The 26031-nt window shown below is 43.1% G+C and overlaps 1 protein-coding gene and 1 long non-coding RNA gene across 3 annotated transcripts in view; one reads left to right on the top strand and one right to left on the bottom strand.

Annotated features, from left to right (window-relative positions):
- Positions 1–311: 311 nt before the first annotated feature.
- On the bottom strand, positions 312–21127 carry LOC138819270 (uncharacterized). 2 transcript variants are annotated; one of them, XR_011369388.1, is made up of 6 exons: positions 21046–21127; positions 19667–19793; positions 18739–18812; positions 5920–6064; positions 5083–5146; positions 312–4958 (listed from the first exon to the last, which is right to left on the bottom strand). It is a non-coding gene; the product is annotated as an uncharacterized lncRNA (long non-coding RNA). The 2 variants fall into 2 exon arrangements; XR_011369389.1 differs by lacking the exon at positions 5920–6064.
- A 2363-nt stretch (positions 21128–23490) lies between these two features.
- Nr4a3 (nuclear receptor subfamily 4 group A member 3) overlaps positions 23491–26031 on the top strand; it is a 45307-nt gene continuing 42766 nt past the window's right edge. Inside the window, exon 1 of the mRNA XM_070010681.1 lies at positions 23491–23689. The gene's annotated coding sequence lies outside the window, so the exon portion shown is untranslated. The remainder of the gene's footprint in view (positions 23690–26031) is intronic.

Consider the following 26031-nt stretch of genomic DNA (forward strand, 5'->3'; position numbering starts at 1 on the left):
AAGAATGTACACTGTAGGTAAACCAAATCTGTACATAAAAAAATGAAATTGAATGTGATGAATTATGTGAAAAATGGAGCATGGAGAGAAAATGGAGGCATTCATTAACTCAATAGAAGAAATGGGAGGAGGGTTCATGGTAAGGCCAATAAGAACCATTAAGTTTCACTGAGTTTGTTTTTTATCATTTTTAAATTTTTTCTTTAAATTGTTAAAGATAGCCTATGTTCATTATAAAAAAGATAAATAAAACCACAAAAAATATATTTTTGTATGTGCCCTTTATTTAGAAGAGACTACACTGTTCATACTTTTCAATACACTGCTTTTAATACAACAATACATTACAAGCATCTTTCCATTCTGTTTACTATTTTACAACTGATATTTACATACATCTGAATAGGTGTTTATCATGAATTTAAAACTGAATTGATTTAATTAATTTAATAAAGTATGCTAAATTTAAAAAAAAGTTTTTAAAAAATACCATGGGCTACAAGAATAACTCAAATGGTAGAACACCAGGTGAGCAAGAAAAATCCCAATACCAGCAAAAATAATAATTAAAACATACACAGAGGCACGGAGCTCAGTTGTACAGCACCACCCAGCATGCACAAGGCTCTGGGTTTGATCCCCAGCACTGGAGAAGAAAAAAAATAATAAAAGCACATTTCACCTTGCTTATCCCTCTAACTGTCTTAAGTTTAATAAGAAGCAGACATTACTACCAGCTTTTTGTGATCCTTCCATTTTTTTTTTGTGACCATTCTATAAATGTTCCAGAAACATACAAGCACATATATATGTTTTTCTTTTTAAGTGGTAAAAATGCACACAATTTTTGTACCTTGCTTTTTCTTTGCAATCAGTCAAAACATATACCTACTGCTTTTAGTGGCAAAGTGTTCCACTGTATGGATGGCTATACAATACTGCATTCATTTAGTCCCTTTAAATGAACATTTGAAATATTTCCATAACCTTTAAGTGTAAATGTGCATGTATCTGTGTGTAACTCTATAGGAAAAATTGCTAGAGAAGCTGGGCACCAGTGGCTCAAACCTATAAACCTACCTACTGAGGAGAACTGAAAATCATAGTTTGGAGGCAGCCTTAATACAAAAGTCGGGGAGACTATTATCTCCAAAATAACTACAAAAAGTACAGAACTGGAAACATAGTTCAACTGTGTCAGTCATAGCAACAAAACTGAGCAAGAAAGCAGAGTACCAATGGCTCAAACCTGTAATACTAGCTACTAGAGGAGGCTGAGACTTGATGATGGTGGTTTGAAGCCAGCCCAGGCAGAAAAGTTTCCATGAGACTCATCTCCAATTAGCCACTCAAAAACCCAAAGTGGAGCTGTGGCTCAAAGTGGTAGAGTGCTAGCCTTGAGCAAGAGCTCAGGGACAGCACCCAAGCTCTGAGTTCAAAGCCCACAGGTGACAAAAGAAAAAAAAAAAAGACTGAGCAAGAATGTGAGGCCCTGAGTTCAAGCACCAGTACTAGGACACACAAACTGCAGAGAAGGAATTTTGAGGACAAAAAGGTATGTATATATTTTTAAATTCAATAGATTACTACCACAGTGCCCTTCATATAGGTAGCCCTAATTTCCACTACTGCTAACCACAAATGAAAATGTCTATGGCTTTACCTGTGGCTGCCCAGCAGATACTGCTCCACATTTCTCTCCCCTAACCCCTACTACCACATGCACATACAGTGGACACGAATGAGATCAAGTTCTGGCCAATTAAAGGAAATATGAATGTGTATGGAGATTATCTGTTTCACATCCAGGCCAAGGTAACTGAGAAGGAAGGTACATCCTCCACTCTCTTTTGCAATTCTACCAGAAAGGAACATAAGAGTTCAAGGCCCTAGGGACTGGCAATGTCATAAGATTGAAGGAACTCGGGGGTCTGAACTACCATAAAGAGAAAAAAATGTCTATTGTCTAATATACCATGACACTCTCAGGACATGCTAGGGAACGCTGTTCAAGTACTTCAATGCCAATTTTCAATGTTAACTATGACACTGCTCTTAAGAAAGTATTTCCTGGATTACTAACAGTTGCTTTTTTTCTAAGCTAGATTTGCTATTGATTTATCAAATATGTTTGCCATGCCTGTGGTTTTTTTCTTTCATTATTTAAAGTGACATATTTTATCATTACTTGCCAAAGTTGGAATAACCTCACATTTCTAAAATAAACTATTTCATTTCTATGTTTTACTTTTATATGCTGTTGAATGTTCAGGAATAGCCAGAACAAAATAATAGATTGGAAAATTTCTTAAGCATGATTTATAAATTTTAAATTCCAATTGAAGAAATAAAAAGTATAATAGACTCTTACAAAGAACAAATTTGTGAGTTGGATAAGCAAGTTAGTATCACACTGTCTAAAAATAAATAAATAAGAATAGAAGCCCTAATGAAAAGAGAATGAGAGGGCAAGTCTAGGAAGTCTAACTGGAAATAAAAAGAAGTTCCAGTGAGAGAAGCCCACACTGGAAAAGTATTCTAGACCATACTGGAAAACCTGATCATCAAAACACAATATAAGAAAACTTCTCTCAGGAGGAGACAAGAGTTAATAGGTCCAAAGGACTCAGTATCCTAGATATACCCTAGAGAAATTTCTGAGCTTTAAGAATATAGAAAAACCATAAGATTTCATAAAAGTTATATACAAACAAAACAGGGATGAGGCTATCACTGAAGGACTAAGAAGAAAGGGTGAAGTTTTGGTGTGAACTTGGCAACTGACCTAAGATGGTGACAATACTTAGCTTCTAAGCTAGGCTGGAAGAAAAATTTAACATAATCCATATAAGAATCTTGCACATAGTTCAAGTCCATATACTTGCATCTGTATCAGTGAGTTGATTATTTTGCAGACTTTTGAGAGAGCAAAAGTCTGAATCCTCCCCTAGAACTCAATGGAGAACAGGTCTAACAAAACTGTATAATAAGCCCACCCTGACACCTCAAATGGGAGCTGAGTCCCATATAAATAACAAGTGAACTGATGGACAGGAGTCTCCTTAACAAAGAGAACCAGTGGTTATTGGTAATGAAAATGTTGTAGGCTGTCATGAGAAATGGACTCATAGTGAGTCCATTATCTCCAAAAAGTCAATGGAGCCAGTCGCTGGTGGCTCATGCCTGTAATCCTAGCTACTCAAGAGGCTGAGATCTGAGGCTCATGGTTCAAAGCCAGCCTGGGCAGGAAAGTCCATGAGACTCTTATCTCCAATAAACCACTCAGAAAACCGGAAGTGGCACAGTGGTTCAAGTGGTAGAGTGCTTACCTTGAGCTGAAGAGAGGAGAGACAGCACCTAGGCCCAGAGTTCAAGCCCCATTACAAAAAAAAAAAAAAAAGTTAATTGAATGAAAAAATTCCACCCATCATCCAAGACCTTCCAAAATGTGACATTGAGGCTTGTCCTCAAAATATTATTTCATTCACACACCAACTGTTGTCTGACCACATGTATTCTGTGTCAAAAATCACATTGTGGATCTAACTGTATAAAAGACACATCAGGTCCTAACCTCCAAATATTTTCATACAAAAATCATCTGAGCTTCCATGACCCAAATTGGAATGTCTATATGACATAGGAAACTGATTATGTTGTCTCACTTGTGCGTAAAGCTCACTTACAACATGCCTTCCAGTCTCCCTCTACTAAGCCACTTTAACCCAATTACACAAAAAATTAAAAGGTTGACAGTTTTAATGTTGCTAGTTATACAAAATTGAATATTTGAGCTTAATTTAGTCATTTGGGTTTGGTTTTTTGGGGGAGGGGGGTTGGTTGTTTTTTTGTCATGGGCCTGAACTCTGGGTCGAGGTGCTGTACCTCAGCTCTTCAGCTCAAGGCTAGCATTCTACTACTTGAGCCACAGTGCCACTTCCAGCTTTTTCTGCTTATGTGGTGCTGAAGAATCAAACTCAGGGCCTCATGCATGCAAGGCAAGCACTCTACCACTGAGCCACCATTCAGCTCTACTATGAGTCTTTAAAAGCCCAAAGACTACATTTTTATTACAATTTTTCTGATCCCTAACCTTTGAGGTACTTTATACATTTTGTTTTCTAACTGGGTTAATAATAATACTATCCACAATCACCTTCCCAGCCCCAAATATTATATATTTTTATTTATTTATTTTTCGGTCATGGGGCCCACTTCCAGCTTTTTCTGCTTAGGTGGTGCTGAGGAATCAAACCCAGGGCCTCATGCATGCAAGGCAAGCACTCTACCACTGAGCCACCTTCCCAGCCCAGTCATTTGTTTTTATAATTTTGTGAATCTAAAGTTAGCCTAACAATTCGGTAGAACTCAAAATAAATACTTCATTTCTTTGTGCTAACACTATCTTTTGGAGAAAATAGAAAATATCACATCTTTCACCTTACAGCAATTTATTCTTTCTTCAGCCACATCCGAGATATTTGACTTCTGAAAGTTAACATGTACTTAACTAAGTACTTTGCACCAACTAGAAATATTTTGAATGTTCCTCTCTATCTTCTGATTAAAATATTCCCTAGTCTCCTTTCCCATCTTCATAAAGAAACTTATTTCCTCATCTAGAAATAAATGCAATAATGAATGTAGTAGGCTGAATGAAAGCTGGGGCTCTGATATGTCTACAAAGGGTCTTTACAGATAACACTGTTAAGGATCTTCAGATGAGAGGATTCTGGATTTACCCTAGTGGACCTAAATCCAATGACAAGTAGATTTCTTTAAAGTCCATTCTTATTAGAGAAAAGCAGAAAGAGATTTGAGGCAGACTGAAGAGATGACATTGAAGAGAAACCAAGAAAGCAGAGAACGGAGTGAGAAGGCTGTAAGACAATGGATGCCAACCGCTAAGGAAGTTCAATCTTGCCAACACCTTGATTGTAGACTTCTGAATTCTGTAACTGCGAATAAATTTCCATTGGAGTGTTTTGTTGTAGCAACCATAGGAAACTAACACAATGAATATATGCATTTTGGGGAGAGACCAAGGATTCAAGTCCCACTTGTTATTTAGGGACTATTTACCTTATTTTAGCAAGTCTGTGAACTTCTCAGAGCCTCCAAATGTGTACCACTATCCTCCAGAGTTCTTGAAAAGAACCAAATGAGATTATGTACAGGTGGATAGTCAGAGTATTATAAAATCTTACACAAATATGAACTATTATTCTTATACTTTACCTGGAATTTCAAATGAGGTTTACAGTCTGAGTTTGTTATTTAAGCTCATTTCCTGAAACCCTTTACATAGCTCAATACTTTTCTAATTTCAGCAGTGCCAACATCATATCAATTCTTTTCTTTTATTTTTGTCAGTCATTGGGCTTGAACTCCGGGTCTGGGCGCTGTCCCTCAGCTCTTCAGCTCAAGGCTAGCGCTCTACCACTTGAGCCACAGCACCACTTCCAGTTTTCTGGTCCTTAATTGGAAATAAGAGTCTCACAGACTTTCCTGCCCAGGCTGGCTTTGAACCGCGATCCTCAGATCTTAGCCTCTTGAGTAGCTAGGATTACAGGCATGAGCCACCAATGCCCAGTTATCCTATCAATTCTTAATAGAATTAGACTGTCCTAATGTATACAGCATTTCTTTAGTACTAGAATTTAATGAAGAGGCTCTAATTAACCTTATCAGCCTTGCACTTCCTTTGACATCCTTTACTACCATCACGTATTAATTTTAGCAATTTTAATTGGTTTATTACTCTTATGTATATTAACTAGTTTAAACAATTTCCTTGCAATCCTTTACTACCATCACATATTAATTTTAGCAAAGAGATCATTTAATTGGCTTATTACTCACATGTATATTAACTAGTTTAAACAATTTCCTTGCAATAATATATGTGAACTCACTTACATAACCATAATTCTGTAATTGACCTTAATTATTCCATACTGATTTTTTCTCAGCTAAGAATGAGCCATCGATAACTTCTTCCTCCTATTTCTGGTTTTCCCCAACAGGTGGGTCCTGATCTACTGTTGGACCTAGTTCTTCTTTCCTGAAACAAAATTTGTTTATAAAATATAACCACAAACTAAGAATATTAGTTCCATAAAAATTAATTTCACAACTCCAAAATTTCATTTTGTCCATGTACACATACTTTATGTACACATAAAGTATGCATTTATATTTTCTAGAGAATTTTCTCACTACTATATCATAAGAAACATTACCAAACATAATAAAGGCTGGGCTACTGCAAGCTTCAAATTTCTTCAGGGCAATGATGTTCAACATTTAAAATAAAGAAATGGCATGCTGATGAATGTCATTTTATACCAAAACTTATTTTCTTGTGCCTTAATCATTCATATTTATATTAGAGATGCAACACTGAAATTTCCCTTAGATATATACAACAGAGAGCATCAGAAAAAAAAATTATTCGTTGAAATTTTGACTCTTCTGAATAATTCCTTCTAGAAAGAAGTTACATCAAGGAAAACTTGAATGGACTTTGAGATTTACAAATAATCATAACTGTTATCATCAACAGCATACACACATAAGTATCTTCGAAGAACACATTAGATCCCCCTCCTGTGCTCCTGAATCATAAGAAACCTGGTTTTAATAAACTTAACTTCACTGCCTTTCCATAGGTAGTAATTAAATCACTTCTAAAATGTGAATCTGGTCATCAGAATTACCATAAAAAGTTTCAAATCAAAATTCATACTTAGAAAATCTGGGAAGGTGGCTCAGTGGTAGAGTGCTTGCCTTGCATGCCTGAGGCCCTGGGTTCGATTCCTCAGCACCACCTCAGCAAAAAGAAAAAAGCTGGAAGTGGCACTATGGCTCAAGTGGTAGAGTGCTAGCCTTGAGCTGAAGAGCTGAGGGGCAGCGCCCAGGCCCAGAGTTCAGGCCCCACGACCGGACCCAAAAAAAAAAGAGAAAAGAAAAGAAAATCCATAGCTGCTATTTTGTATGAGCAGAGATGAAGACTACTCTACATCATTATAAATAGTTTAAACATAGGGTTCACCTCCTTGTAAATGGAATTATGAAAGTACCTGCCATACTCAGTTCAATATTAAGTTTTGTAATAATGGTCTAATTTCATCTCTGTGGCCTTCATAAAAGTAAACTGTGAAACTTTCCCAGTTACCATAGCCTCTAAATTTTCAATAAATCTCACATTTCTTATCCTGAGAAATGTGTGAACTCTCCTGATAAGGACAGCTTAGCTACAGACCTTCTTTGGTAACCTGATTTTAGATCAGAAGGAGTTAAGAAACTTTGAAGCAGTCAGTACTGCATTCCCCTCACTCATCCTAGCAACCAAGGGTAGGATCTGGACCCTCGCCACTAGAGGGGGTGTTTCTTCTATTGGTTTCACTTTCTCCAAGTTTGGCTGACCAGAATTTCTGGTTGAACAAGTAAACCTCAACATGGACATTCTGACCTTTTATTTCCCCCTTAATATGTGGCTTTTCCCCCCTTCTTTTTGGGGGCTCTAGTTTGTTCATTGAAAATTCATTTTTTAATTCCCACTTCTATTATTTACCCCTCATCATACTCCATTGCCTTTCTACACCCAGACTAACAAGTTACACAGAGCTTATTTTAGAGACCTTGACATTAGTACACTGAAAAATAACCACAAAATTCAACTACGCTTGAGTATTTTTTTCTCCAAGTTTTTCTTTTCTTTTTTCACTTACCAGGTTAACATTATTTCATTTGAAGTAATAGCTACAAAAACATGAGACAGTAGGCACAATCTTAAAGAACTCAGTGTCTTTAAGAGACTTGGCCAAGTTTTCAGGTAGCCAACAGTGAAACTATATGTGAAAACTCAAATTCCCTGGCTCCCAGAACATTTCTGAGTCTATTTCTTCTATGCCAGGAGTAAAAACGCTGGGTAAAAATGGATTGAATGCCGATCTACTCTTCTTTTTACCACACCATTCTAAAACAAATAGCTATATGGCTGCTTATTTTCTTTAACTATTATTCCTGGAAAACACTATATATTATACTTAGACTGACCCCCACCAGAAAGTCAAGCCACTCACCAAGTGAGAAATGGATAAGAGATACAAGGAACAGGAGTTGAGGGAGAAGGAAAAGAAGAAAATAAATTATCAAATAATCACGAGGCTAGATGATGTAAAACAGAAGTATGCAAGAGCACTGACCAAGTTCAAAGCAAAAAATTATATCAGGATCAGAAATAAAAACTCAAAGCCACAGTGCTCTAGGAGAAATGTTATTTGGTTCATTGCTGTTGTCTGTGAAGAACCTCAGTCTAGGACAGAACCCTAGAAAAGACAGAGACTAAGAAATAGTCACTTAGAATCTATATCTACTTTGTAAAGCCAGAAGAAAGGAGAAAGGAAGAGCCCTGATAAGAAAATTATCAGAATAGGATCACATCCACCTGACATGAATCTGCTTTGGCTGCAAGTGACAAGGTCCCAGACCACGCTGACTTACACAATGAGGAACTGTGTTATCTCACAGAACTGGAAGTTCAAAGAAAAGACCAAGAATAATGCAATCAGCAGTTCAGTAAGGTCATCAATGTTGGGCTTCCTCCATCTCTCTGTTCTGCCATCCTTCAAATTGGCTTCACCCCAAAGCAAATCTCTCTCAGTGCCCCAAGATGGCTAGCAGAGTTCTAGTCACTAAACTCAGACACACATCAGAGGAAGAAGAGGTGCCAGCTCTGTCTTCTCTTTCAGGGTCAAAAAGCCCTTTCCCAGAGCACTTGGTCCCCTCCTGAGTTTCTTTCTATCTCCCTGACCGGAACAGCTTGCAGGTTACTCCTCTCCCTTCACTGACATGGGAAATGGGACTGCCAATGCTTGCTTAGGCTAATCATCTGGAATGCAACGAATGGGGGCATCAATCACTATGACCCTACAGTGGGTAATTTACAATGATAAGTATTATTGTGATATTGTGCTTACTCCATGACAAATCTATAATTTAATTATACTGTTTCCATGATCTTACCTTCACTCACATCTCATATTTATCACCATAAACTTGCTTATCAGACATAAAACATTTTATTATAACTTTCTTGGTCAATCTACTGTTTTAAGAAAACATTAGCATGGGCTGGGAAGGTGGCTCAGTGGTAGAGTGCTTGCCTTGCATGCCTGAGGCCCTGGGTTTGATTCCTCAGCACCACATAAGCAAAAAGAAAAAAGCCGGAAGTAGCGCTGTGGCTCAAGTGGTAGAGCGCTAGCCTTGAGCTGAAGAGCTGAGGGACAGCGCCCAGGCCCAGAGTTCAAACCCAAGACCAGATCCAAAAAAAAAAAAAAAAAAAGAAAACATTAGCATAACACAGAAAAAAATATGATAAGTAGGTTTATCTCCAATACCACCTGGAGGACACAGACATCTAGAACCCCATTTTAAGAAAGATTTTAGCGGGGACTGGGTCTGAGAACTGAGTGGCATGAGTCATCAGTGGGTATACACACATATCATGGGTTCGGGTAGTAAATCTTTGCTCCGGAGGAAAATGTCTTTAAATAATTTACCTCCAATGAGGATGAATTTCTCTACTGCAGTACATTTTTATCTTTTAGTAGATATTCTTCCCTAATCTTTACTCTCACATCTACTTTATATAAATATACATATAACATATATACATCAAGCATGAACTCCAAAAAAATATTGAATGAATAAGGCAGAGTTCCATAGGAATTCTGAACCTGGGCTTAGCAAAACAGCAACATTTACAAACTCTCAATTAAAGCAAGCAAGGATGTCTTGGGGACCCAGGCGGGATGCAGACCAAGGCAGAAGAGAGGGATAGAAGGGAAAAGAAAATGACGACCTAGTCCCAGTTAAAAGTAGACTGGCCCACAACTGCAAAACAAAAGACAAAACCAAACCAAAATTGAATCTTGGACAAAAGTCACTAAATAATGGTGAAGAAGGCTTAAATAAATTCTGGAAAAGATATACAATAAGCAGAATTGATGTATATGAAATGTGGTTTAAAAGCTGGAGCAAGACAACTATGGTTATTCCTGGTGAAGTAATTTATGGCATTTTTTTTCTTTTGTCCTTCATTCCTTATCTGTATTTTCTGAGTGTCCTGTACTGTACAAGCACGACCTTTTTAATGAAGGAAAAAGAAAAACAATAAAGAAAACATGCTTTTATCTTACTGCTAGATGTTTTGATTGTTCCGACTAGCCTGTTACTGCTTTATAGTTCAGATCATTCTTGTCCAACCATTCTCAAAGTGCTGCCATAACTGAAAAGTAACTTTAAGTATAAAAGAAGAAAGTCAAAAATACCTAGAAAATGAGCCAGAAGTACTGGGTTACTCCTACAATCACTGAAATTACCACTACTCAAAACCTAATAATTTAGGATATTCAATTTTTAACAGATCATTGTTTGAAACAATTTTCCAGTTGACCACTTTACTTTCAACTAAAGCATATTTGGCCCAAATTGACTTCAACAAAAATAATTATTAAGTCAAACTGGTAGTGGGCACAGTATACTACCAGTACCAAGGAAAAGTTCGAAGACACAGATAAGAAATGGGATCAAAAAGGAAAGGTTCAATAATAAGGAACAGGCAAGATGGCCTGGGCTAGTTAGAAGGCAACAATGCCTGGGGCAATGGTTCAAAGTGGAAGGAAGTCTTTTTATCCACGAGCTCTGAAACAAACCCCAGCAGTCAGGGAGTACAAGTAAGAGATGAAGTGAATTTAGTTCCACCTGCCCACTTAGACCTGCCCTCCCAATAGGACAATGTGGGATTTTTCCCTAGTTCCATAGGAGAAAAACCTTAATTTTTTGTGGTTCAAATGAGAGTACATATTTGCAAAATCATTCAGCTACACTCACATTCTTGGTAATTCAGGTTCTAGAGGTAGCCAGTGCAAAATGAAGACTCTAGTTCTACTTTGCTGTCACATTTTGGTTTCCATTGTAGAATACAGGTGATAAACATACCATACTGTCATCTAAAGTAGAGAAGGCAGAAGAGGAGAATTTATACACAGAAAGGCAACCTGAACAAGACTGCCCCAGGACTAGAGGAACTAAGCAGTATGCCCTCAGCTTTTAGAACAGCTAGTTGGTGGGAGGGAGACAGAGAGATTGACTGTAGACTTAGTTTGTCTTAAAAGACCCAGCTTCGTACTTAGGATTTCTTTTGCCAATTCTTGTTCCATGAAAACAGACAAGCCTGTGAACAACCTATATCTATTCAAATATTAGCTGCCAGGCTGTTGCTGTGCTAAGAAGGCAGAGGCAGCATAGGGGAAGACATCCTGGCCACTATAGAAAGGAATCTATGGGGTCAAGAAGGTGTGAAAATGAACTTGATGAATCAGTCTCATTTTTAATTAAGAAGCAAATAGGAGAGAGGCAGATTATTCACAAATGAGTAACCATTTGGAGAAAAATAAAATCAGATCTATCCTCCATAAACCAGAAAGGTGGATCAAAATTTTAGACTTGCCAAACACCAGTGGCTCACACCCATAATCCTAGCTTCTCAGAGGGCTGAGATCTGAGGATCTCAGTTCAGAGACAGCCAGGTCAAAAAAGACTGTGATACTCTCATCTCTAATAATCTACCAAAAAGAAAAAGCCACAGAAGGAGCTGTGGTTCAAGTGGCAGATTGCTATCCTTAGGGAGAAAATGCTCAGGGGCAGTGCCCAGTCCCTGAGTTCAAACTCTAGGATGGCAGCAAAGAAAAATTATTTAAACTAAAATAGAAAACATAAAAGTAGTAAAAGCCAAGAGGAAATAATTTCTTCATAATCTTAAGAATGGAACAAGTTTTTCTAACAATGAAAAAATCCTTAAGTAAAAAAAGACTGACAAATTCAATTCTATTTTTGTTAATACACATAGCAAAAAACACCATAAGCAAAACTGAAAGACAAATGACAAGCTGGGGAAAATATGCTGTAGCTCCTATTACAAACATATTATAACTCCATAAAATAAACAGTGGCTACTACCATGGTTTCTGAACTACCACCATCTTCCAAAACATGAAGGGGATAAGAGACACTTCAAAAAAAAGAAGAAATAGTAGAGCGCTGGTAGCTCATGCCTATAATCTTAGCTATTCAGGAGGCTAAAATCTGAGGATTGTGGTTGAAAACAAGCCAGCCAAGGAAGAAAAATCCACATGAGACTCTTGTTTCTAACTAATCACCAAAAAGCTAACAGTAGAGTTGTGGTTCAAGTGGTAAAGTGCTAGCTCAGAGACAGTGCCCAGGCCCTGAGTTCAAACTCTAAGACAAGAAGAAGAAGGAAGAAGAAAGAAGGAAAAAGAAATATAAATATAAATGGATTTTAAAGATATAAAAACATGTTCAAAATCATAAGTGAAATAGAAACAAAACTACATTCATAGTTTTTGCTTACCAGAATGGAAAAAAAATCACAAATTAAATAATGAATTTGTGTGTGTGTGTGTGTGTGTGTGTGTGTGTGTGTGTGTGTGTGTGTGTGCGCGCACGCGCGCGCGCGCGCCAGTTCTGGGAGCTGTCTTAGGACCTCTTGAATACTGTTCCTGAGCTTTTTTGCTCAAAGCTAATGTACTACCATTTGAGCCATAGCTTCTCTTCTAGCCTTTTAATGGTTAATGGAAAATAAACATCTCAAGGACTTTCCTGACCAAGTCTGGCTGTGAGCTGTGATCCTAAAATCCCAGTCTCCTGAATAGCTAGGATTACAGGTATGACCCACTGGCACCTGGCTACATTTTGTTATAAGGAATATGAGTATCAGTCATTCGTCTATATTTGGGGGGAATGGGTAGATTTTACAACCCCAATAGAGAGGTAATTAACATTACTTATCAAACTACTGTGATATTTGCCCTTTACACCTGCAATTCCACTTCTAAGAATTTACCCTATCAATATATTTGCACAAGGCCAGTGCTGGTGGCTCACACTGTAATCTTAGCTACTCAGGTGGCTGAGATCTGCATATCGTAGTTCAAAGCCAGCCTGAGCAAGAAAGTTGGTGAGACCCTTATCTCCAATTAGCCACCAGAAAACTGGAAGTGGCACCAAGGCTGAAAGTGATAGAGTGCTAGCCTTGAGCAAAACAGCTCAGGGACAGTGCCCAGGCCGTAAGTTCAAGCCCCACAACCACCCACCACCACCAAAAAAAAAAAGAAAAAAAAAAGAAAAAAAAGAAAAGAAAGAATCTATATAACAAAAACATTGCCAAAGACCAGAAACTTTCCAAATGTCCATCAATATGGGGCTGAATGAAAAAGAAACGATGATATATTTACTCAATAATGTGAAAGAAATCTCTGAGATACGTTATTAAGTGAATTCTATCTTGGATTTTTTCCAAGCTCTTAAGGAAAGTAATCCAAGATACTGTCAAGGGAAAATGTAGAATAATACACACACACACACACACACACACACACACACACACACACACACACACACACACACACACACACACACACACACACACACACACACACCCATATATGTTCTATTTATTTAAAAAGAAGGAATAGAAAATAGAATTTTGCACACTGGCTTGGAAATACATTAAAAGGGGACAGAGGTAGAAGGGAAATTTTTCATTACTCAATGTTCTGTTATTTGGATTGGTGAACAGATTATCTTTTCGAAAACTAAGTATTTAAATACTGAGGTAAATACAATTCAAGGAACTAGTTACTACTCTACAGTCTATGGCCCCTCAGTCTGTAGGTGGTCCATAGAAAAGACACTAAATAACAAGGCCTTAAATAGCAGCATCTAGAGCTGGAAAGCACAGCAATGGTCACAGATGGAAGTAAACAGATTAATATATACACTAATGAACAGACTGTATATACATAAAGACAGTAAGGAAAAGAGAGAATACAACCTTGTAAAAAGTGTCACATTAAAATAAAGAGATACCAAGGCATGGTATTACACCTCTGTAATGTCAGTACTCAGGAGGCTGAGGCAAAAGAATCATGAATTTGAGGCCAGTGTGGGCTACATAACATAGTGGGCTACATAGTCTCAAAGGAAAAAAAGGAAGATATATATTATGTGTGCATGTATATATGTATGTATGTATGAATGCACATTAAGCAAGAGGTTCTTCAATGTTTGAATCAAAAAGCAGTGTAACAATTCCCTCAGAAATCTGAACTGGTTGAATGCAAACACAGGTGTCACAAAGTGTATAATTCACTGCAAAAGCATGAACTCCTTGCAATGGTGAAAGATGGTAAAGTCAGAGAAGCATGCTGATGTATAGGTCTTTTCTATGCCTCTTTTATGCCTATCTTCTAAGTAAAACTCTCAGAAAGTTCATTAAATCACAGGCTGATAAGGATAAAGAAAAAAGAATATTGAGGGCTGAGAATGTAGCTTAGTGGTAGAGTGCTTGCCTAGCATGCTTGAAGCCCTTGGTTCAAATCCTCAGTACCACATAAACAGAAAAAGCCAGAAATGGCACTGTGGCTCAAGTGGTAGAGTGCTAACCTTGAGCAAAAAGAAGCTCAGGGACTCTGCTTTCACTATATTTGATGTCAGTATAACTTGTGGAGGAGATGGGGGAAAACCAGTTGTTTAAGGATACAGGTGGACCTGTTGCAACAATGAGAAGTACAAATTGTCATGTCCAAAACGAGCTTTACAACGTCGGTGGGGGGGGGGGGAAGGGGGGAAGGAGAAGGATGGGGATTGGGGGGGGAGGGGGGAGGCTGGGAAGTGATGTGAAGGGTAAACAAAAGAGGAGGCTGCAGTGCTTGGTAAGAAATGTACGCATTATCCTGCCCATGCAATTGTAACCCCTCTGTACAGTATGTTCACAAATAAAATTAAATTAAATTAAAAAAAAAAGAAGCTCAGGGACAGTGCTCAGGCCCTGAGTTCAAGCCCTAAGACTGGGGAAAACAAAAAACAAAACAAAACAAAAAGAATATTGAGTAAAGCTTCCTGAAAACCAGACTTATTCATTCATCAAATATTTATGGAGTGCCTACTCTATAGGAAGAACTGCTCTAAGGGCACAATAAATTCACCACAAAGCATCCCCCAAATACATAGGCCCAAGAAAACTAAAACAAAAAGACATTTTAAAAGATTTGGAGATCACATAAGCCCCTCTGAAAGGTTGTGTAGCACCAGTGCTACACCTGTAATACTGACTACTCAGAACTGCGAATGGAGATTCAAAGGCAGCTTGGGCAGACAAATATATGATATTCTGCTCTCCACTTAACCAGAAATAAAGCCAGAAGTAGAGCTGTGGCCCAAGTGGTAGAGAACCAGACTTGCATAGTAATTAAGCCAAGTGACAGGGAGAGGCCCTGAGTTCAAGCCCCAGTACTGTATATGTATACGAAGACAGACACACACACACACACACACACACACACACACACACACACACACACACACACACACACACACACACACACACACACACACACACACACACAGGAAAAGTCATTACTATAGAATTAGGATTAATAACTTTCTAATATTATCCAGTTCTATTGTTTGAAAAATGGTGATTTAACAAGTAAACTTAAAAACAATTTTCAGAAATTAGAAAAAAATTTGACTAAACTTAGTAAAAATCTTTAAAATACAACTTTCTATTCTTCTTACCACGATTGATAAAACAGGAAAATATAACTGGAAAAGGGAACTAATTCAGAACAGATGTCAGGGAAGAATTTTTCCAGTACTAAACTATAAACATGCGGAATAAATACTGGAAAATGTTATTATGGTAAAAAAAATCAGAATCAGTTACTAATTACATGATCTAAGTAGGAAACCAGATATCTAAATATGTAGAACAAGCCTTTCAAAAATAGCCCTAAATTAATGGACAAACCATGTTTTTACTATCCAAACCTGACTCAGATAATACATAAACCTGAATCTGCTGAAATTTAGATACTTTCTAATGTCTGCAGTCAGCTCTTATTTACCCAAATGATGTATCCAACTACAAAGCTAACAAGTTGGCAAAGAGAATTCACTCTACTCTTGATTACTTTGCCAACATTTTTTTTTAACATCTTCAAGTACTTCCTTATGACCTGCTTTAATACTTCACTTTGCCTACACTCAGAGATACAAAAAGCCTGCAACTCCACTATCAACAGGCCTCCTCTAGCAAAACTGGACCCTTCTGTCCCAGCTGCTATACTCTAGCAGTGGCTTATGCCTAGCATGAAGAAAGGGTCAGAAAGAAACTGAAAAGCTGGGTGCTGGTGGCTCATGCCTGTAATCCTAGGTACTCAGGAGGCTGAGATCTGAGGATTTCAGTTCAAGAAAGTCCATGAGACTCTTATCTTCAATTAGCCAAATAAAAAATAGATGTGGAGCTGTGGCTCAAAGTGGTAGAGCTTAGCCTTGAGCAAAAACCTAAGGGACAGAGTCCAGGCACTGAGGTCAAGCCCTATGACCACAGAAAAAGAAAACAAAAAAGAAAAAGACCTGAAGAGGAGTACACAACAGAATCCATTCCAAGAAAGTTTGCTAATTGTATGAAATCAATTTGTGAATCATCTAATATTCAAATGAATTTACAAAGACAAATTCCAAAGCTAAATACAAAATGACTTTTGGACCATCCAGGTTTCTACTCATTTCTAATTCATGGACAGGAAAGGGCTGTGATGCTGGCAAAATTTGAACTATCAAGGGCTAGTAAGAGCCATTCAATGACTACAGTTAACTGCCATGTGGGCCAAAACAGCTTTATAAAATATTACTACTAAAAGCACATTTTACATGTAAGAACCTCCTGACTACAGCAATCAAGTACTGAGATAGAAGGCAGGACAGATTCACAGTACTGAACTGGCCTAAAAAAGCATTCCACTTTTGAAGGTAAAGTATCATAAAATGAGCTCAACACTATTGTTTTACAGATGATGATATTTAAGCCTCCAAAAGACTGTTACCAAAAGTCAGGCATCTTCATGGCAGCAAAGGTAGTCCCAGCTCTCTGAGAAGCAGAGACCTCTAAGAGTTCTTTGCAATACACAGCATCTCACTCTTTGAAAATATGGTCAAGGCAGTGAACGTGCACACGTGAGGAAATACATTTTCTTTCAGAGCTGGGTTGATGAGAAAGAGTTATGCAGCTATATTTGGAAAGAGGTATTTACTTCGTCAACTCTAACTAAAATGCAGATCTTGTTTCAGAGGCATTATATCCTAAACTGATTTATCACGCATAAGCAGTAACTTTTCTCTTCCAAATTAGTGTGGTCTTCCAGAGTTTACCAGTGATAGGGGCAAACATGACATCTTAACCAGACTACAAGCTTCTCCCGTTATTATTGATGAGTGGGAAAATACTATTTAATGAGATTATAAAATATTATTAGACTTCCACCATTAAGAATCCTTTCCATCTCAGATTTCTAGCTTTTTTCTGAAATTTTCTATGACACCAAAAGTCTTTTCTGTTTATTATATTGCTTTTTATTTGTTAATATAAATTTTAATATTCTGTTACATGGACTTCTAACAAATCATGATCCCAAAGTATTTTTGATCCCAAAATATATGCAGTTTATTTCTACATATCTTTTTTTATGAAAATCTAGGTATGTTGTTTTGGAAAAGAATAAAAAATTCAAAAAAGAATTTACATTTAACTAGCTATACACAGATGTCATAGTCTCTAATTTTCTAAATATTAAAATGTTTCCAGAATATTAATATCCCCTAGCCTATAGTATCCAGCTCATCAATGACACAAAGAACAAAAGTCAAACCAAAACTCTACCAGGAAAAAAAGAGAGACAGAGAGATCATAGCAAATCTTCCTACGCAACAAGCAAAACTGCCATTTCCTCCTGTCACCACGGAGCTGCCTGTGTTTCTGGCAAGCACCTTGACAGGTATGCTCCCAGCAGGAACATCCAAAGTTCAGGCAAAGAAAACAACTAATATGTGACCTCATATACTTCCGTTCATGCGAAGAATGTCTGAGTCCATCCAATCTTCTACTTCTACTATGTCTGCTCTTCATGTGGATTCAAGTTATATGAGGCATCTTTTATGAACATTTACTGATTACAGTGAACATTTTTAGGTGACTTAGAAATGTCAGAGATGGGTAAGGCATGTTTTTGAAGCTTATGGTTTGACAGTTACAGGCAATGGATAAAAGAACACAAAAAGCAGGCAGTAAAATAAAAATTTTATGAAAGACGATGAGTACAGTGTGAGTTTACTTCTCAAGCTAGTTTTTGTGAAAGGGTAAATTTTCAGAGGAAGTGGCCAGAATGGAGAAAAAGGAATGGCATAGCGAAGAGAATTACAAACAAATTGGAGGAGTTGGACGCATGCGGGAAGAACAGTGAGGATGCCAGATTGACTAGGACAGGAAAACTGTGTGGAAGTAAGAACTGGGTTTTACTATGAAGACACTCACTATGCGGTTGCTGAAGACTTTTAAGGATGTGAGCAAGAAAACATAGGGTATATTTGGAAGACTAATCTGACACTGATAGAATTTGTAAGAGAAGGAAGGTATGTAGGTCAGATAGAAAATTACAACACTCCTGGATCCCTGAGCCAGGAACATGTGAAGTATACATACATCGTCAGGTGAAGTTACTAAATTTTATGCATGTATCTTAAATACAGTATGCAGTTTCTACACTGATTCTAGAATACTTGAACTTAAATTTTTGGGCTTATTATTTTTACCTTAGGTAATAACTTCTGGTTTGGAATTTGGATGTGGCCTTTCCTTGTTGGTAAAAGTGATCACCATTCTCTACCTATTAGCAAAATCAATAAGACAGCATGTCATTGCTTCTTTACAAGAGTATTGAAAACAATTCTAAAACCTCGTTTTGTAAAAACAATCACTTTTCTTAACAGTCTTCCCCAAATCCCATATTTTCTATTCCAAGAAAAAGTTTTTTCTTACAAACAGATTAGGCCTATAAATGAAAGAGCGAGAGAAGGAAGGAAGGAAGGAAGGAAGGAAGGAAGGAAGGAAGGAAGGAAGGAAGGAAGGAAGGAAGGAAGGAAGGGAGGGAGGGAGGGAGAGAGGGAGGGAGGGAGATAGAGGGAGGGAGGGAGATAGAGGGAGGGAGGGAGATAGAGGAAGGGAGGAAGGGAGGGAGGGAGAGAAGAAAGAAAGAGAAAAAGAGAAGGAAGCAAGAAAGGAAGGAGGAAGGAAGGAGATAAAGAGAAAAAGAAAGGAGAAAGGAAAGGCTGCAAATTGGTAGGTTACTTTGTAGCCAATTTTTAAGATTTTTCTGCCCTCAGAGCCAAAATTGCTTTATTTGGTGTGTGTCAACTACACATGAATGACCCTTCAAAAAAAAAAAAAAAAGGGCCAGTAGTAAAGTTTTCATTATGTCACAAATTAACAGTCTTCTTCAATTTGGTTTCCCAAAGAAGAGATTTACTATAAAGTCTCGAATTTCACCTGAAAAAGTCACCAAAAAGTGATTTCGAAAACTAAACGTGTCATCTGTGCCTCATCACAGAATATACTCAATTTCTAATGATTTTAGAAAAACAGCCCGATGACTTTAGAAAAGTTAGAGGTGTTTAAAAAAAAAAACTTTAAAAAAAATAGGTAAAAATGAATTCGTTTGTGTCACCGGAAGAATATACATACTTAGGGACCTGCAGCGTTCTCCACGCCTTCCGATCCAAAAGAACCCATTCCAGCAACTGGCTCAGCAGGTCAAACTACCCCCAAGGAACTGAGATTGTGCACCTGGCAGACACTGGGGAAGGAAAGGCTGCAAAAGAAGGACAGAAGGAGGTTGCGGGGGGGGGGGGGGGAGATGGAGGCCCAGGAGTAGCCCGGATAGAGATCCCGGGACTCACTCCATGCAAAGGGAGAAATGCTTTCTTTACCGGTTATTCTCAGCCGCCAGGGAGCAGATTTTTTTTTTTAAAGGTAAACATTGATACCAGTTTGAAATTCACCGAAGGAGCCCAATTCTCCTGAACAAACTCGGTTAATATCTTTATAACGACCCTGATGGGCAAGGCGTTAGAAACCAGTAACCACGCAGTGAATCCCTAATTTTAGGGCTCGCGCTGATCCCAGTTCTGCCCGAGATGGCTGAGACTGAAAGGGGGAAGAGGGTGGTAGAGGCATGGGTGGTGTGCAGAACACAGATGAGATTTTTGTTGTTGTTGATGTTTTTTACAGCATGGAAATAAAAAGTATTTTTAAACCTTCTCGAGGGTGCAGAGTTAGGCAAGAAGTAATACGTGGAAACTGTCAAGTGCTTCTCTTAACACACCCACCCACCCACCAGATACCGCCGCAGCCGGCTGGGGGAGTCTCCCCTCCGCTTGCCTGACAGCTTCACTTTCTTTGAGGTCTGGAGCTGGTGATCACACTGGCCCGTCACGGTATTTTCAGTTAACAAAGTAGTTACTCAACAGGGGGGGAAAAAAGCCACCAAAGAGCCGAGCAGCTGCTGCTGCACCCGTGATGCAAGTGCAGGATGAGCCCCGGGCCGCCACCGCCGCCCCGGCTCCTCCGTGACGTCCGGGAGGGGTATCCCCGGCTCTCAGGAAGTGGTGGCCGCGGACGGCTCCGCCCCGCGCGACTCCGGGCCGGCCCGGCACCCGGGCGGGCGGGGATCACCGTCCCCCTCCACCCCCCGCCCCCGCCCGGCCCGCCTTCCCATCCGCACCCCTCTCCCATCCCACCCAGCGCGAGCGCGCACCGCCCTCGGGCCGCGCGCCCCGCCCGGCCCGCCCGCGCCGCCTCTCCAGGCGGACCCCGCATCCCCACCCCGCCCGGTTCCCCTCCGCCCGGCCCGCGCGTCCCACGGCTCACAACCCACTCACCCCGACCCCCGGCGCCGACATCACCGGTCACCAGACAGGGGGGACGGGGGGAGGGGGAAGAGGGAAGGAGGGGGTCCAGCCGAGTCCAAGATGGCGACTCCACCGCTCCCACCCCCGCAACCGTCCGCACTCGGGGCGGGGTCGAGGAGCCCCCACCACCACCATCACCACCACCATACACACCCCTTGACGCGCGCGGCGCGCTCGCGCCCGAGGCCTCCCGCTAAAAATAGCTAAGCCCGGACTATATTTGGTTCGGCCGGATCCGGGCGAGGACGAGCGCGCGCGCGCGCGCACGTACGCGCGCACTTCGCGCGCCCCGCCCCTCCCGTGCCGCCTGTCCTCCTCCAGCCCCGCCCCGCCCCGCCCCGCGCGGGGCTGAATGGAGCGGGGCGGGGGTGACCAAGGGGAGCCTACTCCGCTATCTGCCGCGCGCGCCGGCGGCGGGGCCAGGCCAAGCGCCGAATTTAGTAACATCGCCTGCGTCAATCACGCGCCTCGCGTGCGTCAGCGCCGCGCGGCTCCAGGTCCTGCTCACCACCGCCCCCCCTCCTCTTCCAGCCTTTGAATGGATACAATGTAGCAGCGCCCTCCTGCCTTCGGAGACTGGAGAGGAACGCGCCGGGGCGCCGGGGCTCGGTTCCTCGGCGCTAGGTCAACTTTCGGAGCATCCTCCCACAGAGGTCTCCACACCGGCAGCCTGCCTGGAGTGGAGGTGGAGGCGAAGAGCGAGAGACACACGCAGCCATCTATGTTGCTTTCAAGTTTCTGGTCCTGGCTGGAAGCTCCTTCGACTCTGAAACAAGTGGTGCGGACCAGCGGATCTTTCCCCTTCAACTCGGCCGTCCCCACCCGCAAAAGACCCGAACGGGTCAAAGCAATAAAAATGTCCCATCTGAGTCAAGCGGACCGCCCAGGGCTCTGTCTTGTCCATTGTTGCACTCGAAATATTTTCTCAGAAACCCATTTCTAAAAGGGACAGCAGCCTTCGCAATTAGGAAGCGTTAAAGGGTGACATGTTTGTTTTGTTTTCAGCAAGAAACTCACACTGAAATTCATCATTTCCAGGAAGATTTTTTTTCTCTCTCTCATACAGTCGCCCTCAGCCCAGGCTTTGGCCACACCATCTCCCGACAAATGAGTCCCAGGAGACCAGAGGCGGTGCCCCAGGGAGAGACAGAGTAATAAATCCTGTTGATTGATTCTTGAGATGTTTCTTTTGAGCAATGGAAGGGGAAGCATCTGCCACCATCAAAAAAAAAAAAAAAAAAAGTGAAAGTGCGAGGTGCGAGTTGCATTTCTGACCCGGCGCTGGGGAGGAGGAAGGATCTACAACAGCACACTCCTCTGTTCAACACGTGTGTGTGTGTGTGTGTGTGTTATGCACATTAAGTAGTTTCTAGGGGAGGGTGCAGGTGGATGAGAGATGTGCACTTCGTCGGATCACAATGTGTCCAGTTAGGAGACTCACACCATGAAATTCAAATAAAATAAAAATCCGTATCCCTTCGGCCATTAGCATCCCGGGGCGAACTCGTGCGCCCAGCCTAGGCACCGAGGGCCAGAAAGACGTACACAGTTTTAGAACCTTTCCACGAGGAAAGCGCAGCTGCACCTCGGGGAGTCTTCGGGCTGGTGGTGGGTGCCAGACTCCTTTCAGCCCTCGGATGCCAGATCACTCAGAGGAGCTGGCTGGCGGAGCTTTCCCTTACCCCCCTGACCCCCGGGCTCGGTGCCCCGGGGCAGCCCGGAGAACGCGCCAGCAGCACTGGTCCCAACTCTAGTTCCTCCCCCCCCACCACCACCACCACCCCGGCCTGACAGCTGGGCGGTCCCGCCTGACCCGCGGGGCGGGCTCCAGCACTCTCCCGAAAACGCACGCCCTAGCGGGCAGCGGCACCACCGCGAAGGGGCGGGCCGCGCCGAGCGCAGCCAGCCCTCCCACCCCACCTCCCCACCCCACCCCACCCCCGGGCTGGATGGGGCAACTACCGCTCACTTTCCATTGTGCGGTCCGGGGAAAACGCGCGGGCGCGCGCGCGCGCACACACACACACATAAGCACAAACACACACTCAGACACCCTCCCTCGCACACGCGGAACCGGCTGGGCCAGGGGAGGGAGGAGGAGGGTGACGTAGCGTCCCATGGCGTCACATTGACGTATCGCATTCCAGGCACTCTATGGAGAGGCCGCTAGGGCTCCTGTGGCATAAATGACGTGCCGGGAGAGCAGGCGAACGCGCAGCCGGGAGAGCGGAGTCTCCTGCCTCCCGCCCCCCACCCCTCCAGCTCCTGCTCCTCCTCCGCTCCCCATACACAGACACGCTCACACACCCGCTGCTCCCTCACTCGCACACACACGCACACACACTACACACACACACGCTCGGCGCACACACACTCTCCACTCTTTCTCTCTCGCGCGCTCACACCCCTCTCGCCGGTGCTAGTGCCGCGCCGCGCCGCGCCGCAGCCGGACGGCCCCTCCTGGCTCACTTTGAGACGCTGACAGCGCGGACAGCGGTCGTGGAGGTGGGAAGCGCGGCGGCCGCCTAACCGCCCACCCCTCCCTGGGTCGCCACCGGAGACCGGACGGCCGGCGGAACCTCTCGGCGGCGCTCTCCCATGAGTCGGGACCGCAGCATCTCCCCGCCAGTCGCCCACCGCTCCTGGGAGCCGCTGGGCTGGTACACCGCAATCCTCCCGGGACAGCAGCTGTGACCGGACACCCCCCCTACACACACCACCACCTGGCCTCCCAGTGCAGATTTCGAGGCAGCTCTCTAGAAACTCGCTCTAAAGACGGAACCGCCACAGCACTCAAGTACGTATGGGATGAGTCCAGCTTTATTTTTTAAAAGGCCGGGATGAGAGGGGGGGGGGGCTTGCTTGAAAGTTGGCGCGCTGGGAAGCGTCGCTCCCGAAAGGGATAACTTTTGAGTGTGGGGTCCACCACACACACACACGCACGCGCGCACACACATACACACTCGCGCACACACGCACGCGCCCCCCCCCCCATCTTATCCCCGCTTTATTTAGCCTTGCTTTGCCAAAGCGATCGGTGGTGGGCTCTGATGGGAAACTTTTCCCCGGTGAGCGGGGCTTTCGGGGACTCTGGAGCTTGTGGGATTCCTCTCCCCACCCCCGTAGAGGCGAAAAAGCCTCTAACAAAGAGGAGGACGGGGATTTGCGCTGTAGCAGTTCCAGCGATGTAATTCAGGGTATTTCGGCTCTAGTTGTCATGGTAATGATGCTCTCGGCGGCGGCGGCGGCGGCGGCGGCGGCGGCAGGGAGTTGCAAGCCGGGGTGATGAACGGCTGTAATTTTCCTGCCTTTTAAGTAGGATTGGAAGTAGGGGCTTTGGTGGGTCCGAGTGCAATGTACCTGAATGGTGGAAGGGAACTGGTTGTCTGGAAGAAAGCTTGAGACTGTGGGGTGGGAGTGGGGGGGGGGAAGCTTGGGGAGGGGGGGAGGAGAGGTCTTGGACAGCAGTGGCTAGAGTTTGCAGAGAAGCCCGGGAGATCTCGGGAAAGAGGTCCTAATTGTAGGAATGTGGCTTGTTGTATTGAAATGAGCCTGGGGCTCCGCGAGGCACGTCTGCCTGGCGTCGCCGCCCGGCCGGTTTAACACTTGTCTCTTTGGAGGTAATCGGGTTGTAATTGCTGACTCGCGCGCCCCGGCACGCGTGGGGACGGTGTCCCTTCTCCTGCGGAGGGCTTGGTGTTACGGTGTGGGAAGGACAGAGTTTACTTCTCACGGATAGAATTCGCGCTTTTGGAGGAAGTTTGCCGGGCGTGTTTTTCCTTAACTCTTCCGTAGAAATGAAAGTTCTCGGTGGCGAGAGGAGAGCGGGCCTGCCGAGCGCAGCCTGCCTGCCGAGACTGGCTTCCAAAGAAAGGCACCTCTCAAACCTGTTGGAATCTTCGGGCCGTCAGAGGGAGGAAGCTCTCGGCCCCTTGATTTCCAAGAACGTTCTTGGAGGTTGCCTTTTGTTGATGTCCCCCTGGATTACCTAAGAATTGCTGGCCAGGAGTTGAGTGATCGGAAATCTCTACCAGCTGCTATCGCAGGATTTGGGGGGTAGGATGGGGGATGGCGGGAGGAAGAGAGGTGCGGGGTAGTCCTTCCAGCGCGAACCCAATCCTAGATCTCCCCTCCCCACCACTGAGAAGTGTTTTGTTTTGGGTTTTTTAAAATAGAACCGGACTGGGTGGGGGAAATAGAATAGCTGCCCAACGCGGATCGTGGGCACAATGAATGAAAGTACTTTATTCGAGTTATTGTAGCGGAACACGATGCGCTATAACGTGACTCCCCCCCATCCCCCACCCGCATCCCACCCGGGCCTCGCTTCTCCCAAGCAAATCCCGCACCTCTTTCCCCGGGACCCTGCGCGCGCGCGCGCGCGCTCACAGAAATTCTCCCCGCGGTTTGTCTAGTCTCCCGAGGTCTTTCTGCGAATCTGCCTTCTCCCGGGCTGTCTGCTCCATGCCTCTTGCCCCCGCCCAACCTCCGCCCCCACTCATCACGGATGGAAACTCCGCGCCGGAGCCCGGGTCACAATGGTGTGTTTCACGGTTTCCTCCACACACTTCACCACCGGGAGGGGAACACGGGGGTGTTCCTTTCGTCTGCCCACGAGAAAGAAAGGGGCTTTGACAGAGGTAGTTATTTCTTCCTAATTTACAACCCCAAGGCTCTGTGCCCCGGACCCCGGCGGCCGCGAACCGCAGCAGCAGAACGTGTTTCCAGGCGCAGAGCCTTTGCCTAGGTAACCGGCGATTTGGGGAGGGGTGGAAGGGGGAGAGGAGAGGTGGGGGGGGTGGGGAGAGAGAGAGAGAGAGAGAGGAGAGAGAGAGAGAAAGAGAGAGAGAGAGAGAGAGAGAGAGAGAGAGAGAGAGATGGGGCGCTCGGCTGGTAGGAAGAGAGAGCCCCGGAAAACGCTGGGTTTCTGGACAGAAACCCCTTCCGTGGGGACACGAGACCCGCGCCCACGGGAGTTCATAAGAAGCCTCACCTTAGAAAAAGACTCTGCTTGTAAGGGGCCTCGGGAGAGGCAAGGATGCAGACACCCACAGTGGGAGGGGGGTGAGGACGATGGCTGGAAGACCCCCCACTTTTGAAGATGCGAGGAGACGAGTCTATGTTCTTGCGGTGGGAAAA

This window comes from Dipodomys merriami, unplaced genomic scaffold (genome assembly GCF_024711535.1).
Source record: "Dipodomys merriami isolate MVZ:Mamm:240054 unplaced genomic scaffold, mDipMer1.0.p SCAF_11, whole genome shotgun sequence".
NCBI lineage: Eukaryota > Metazoa > Chordata > Mammalia > Rodentia > Heteromyidae > Dipodomys > Dipodomys merriami.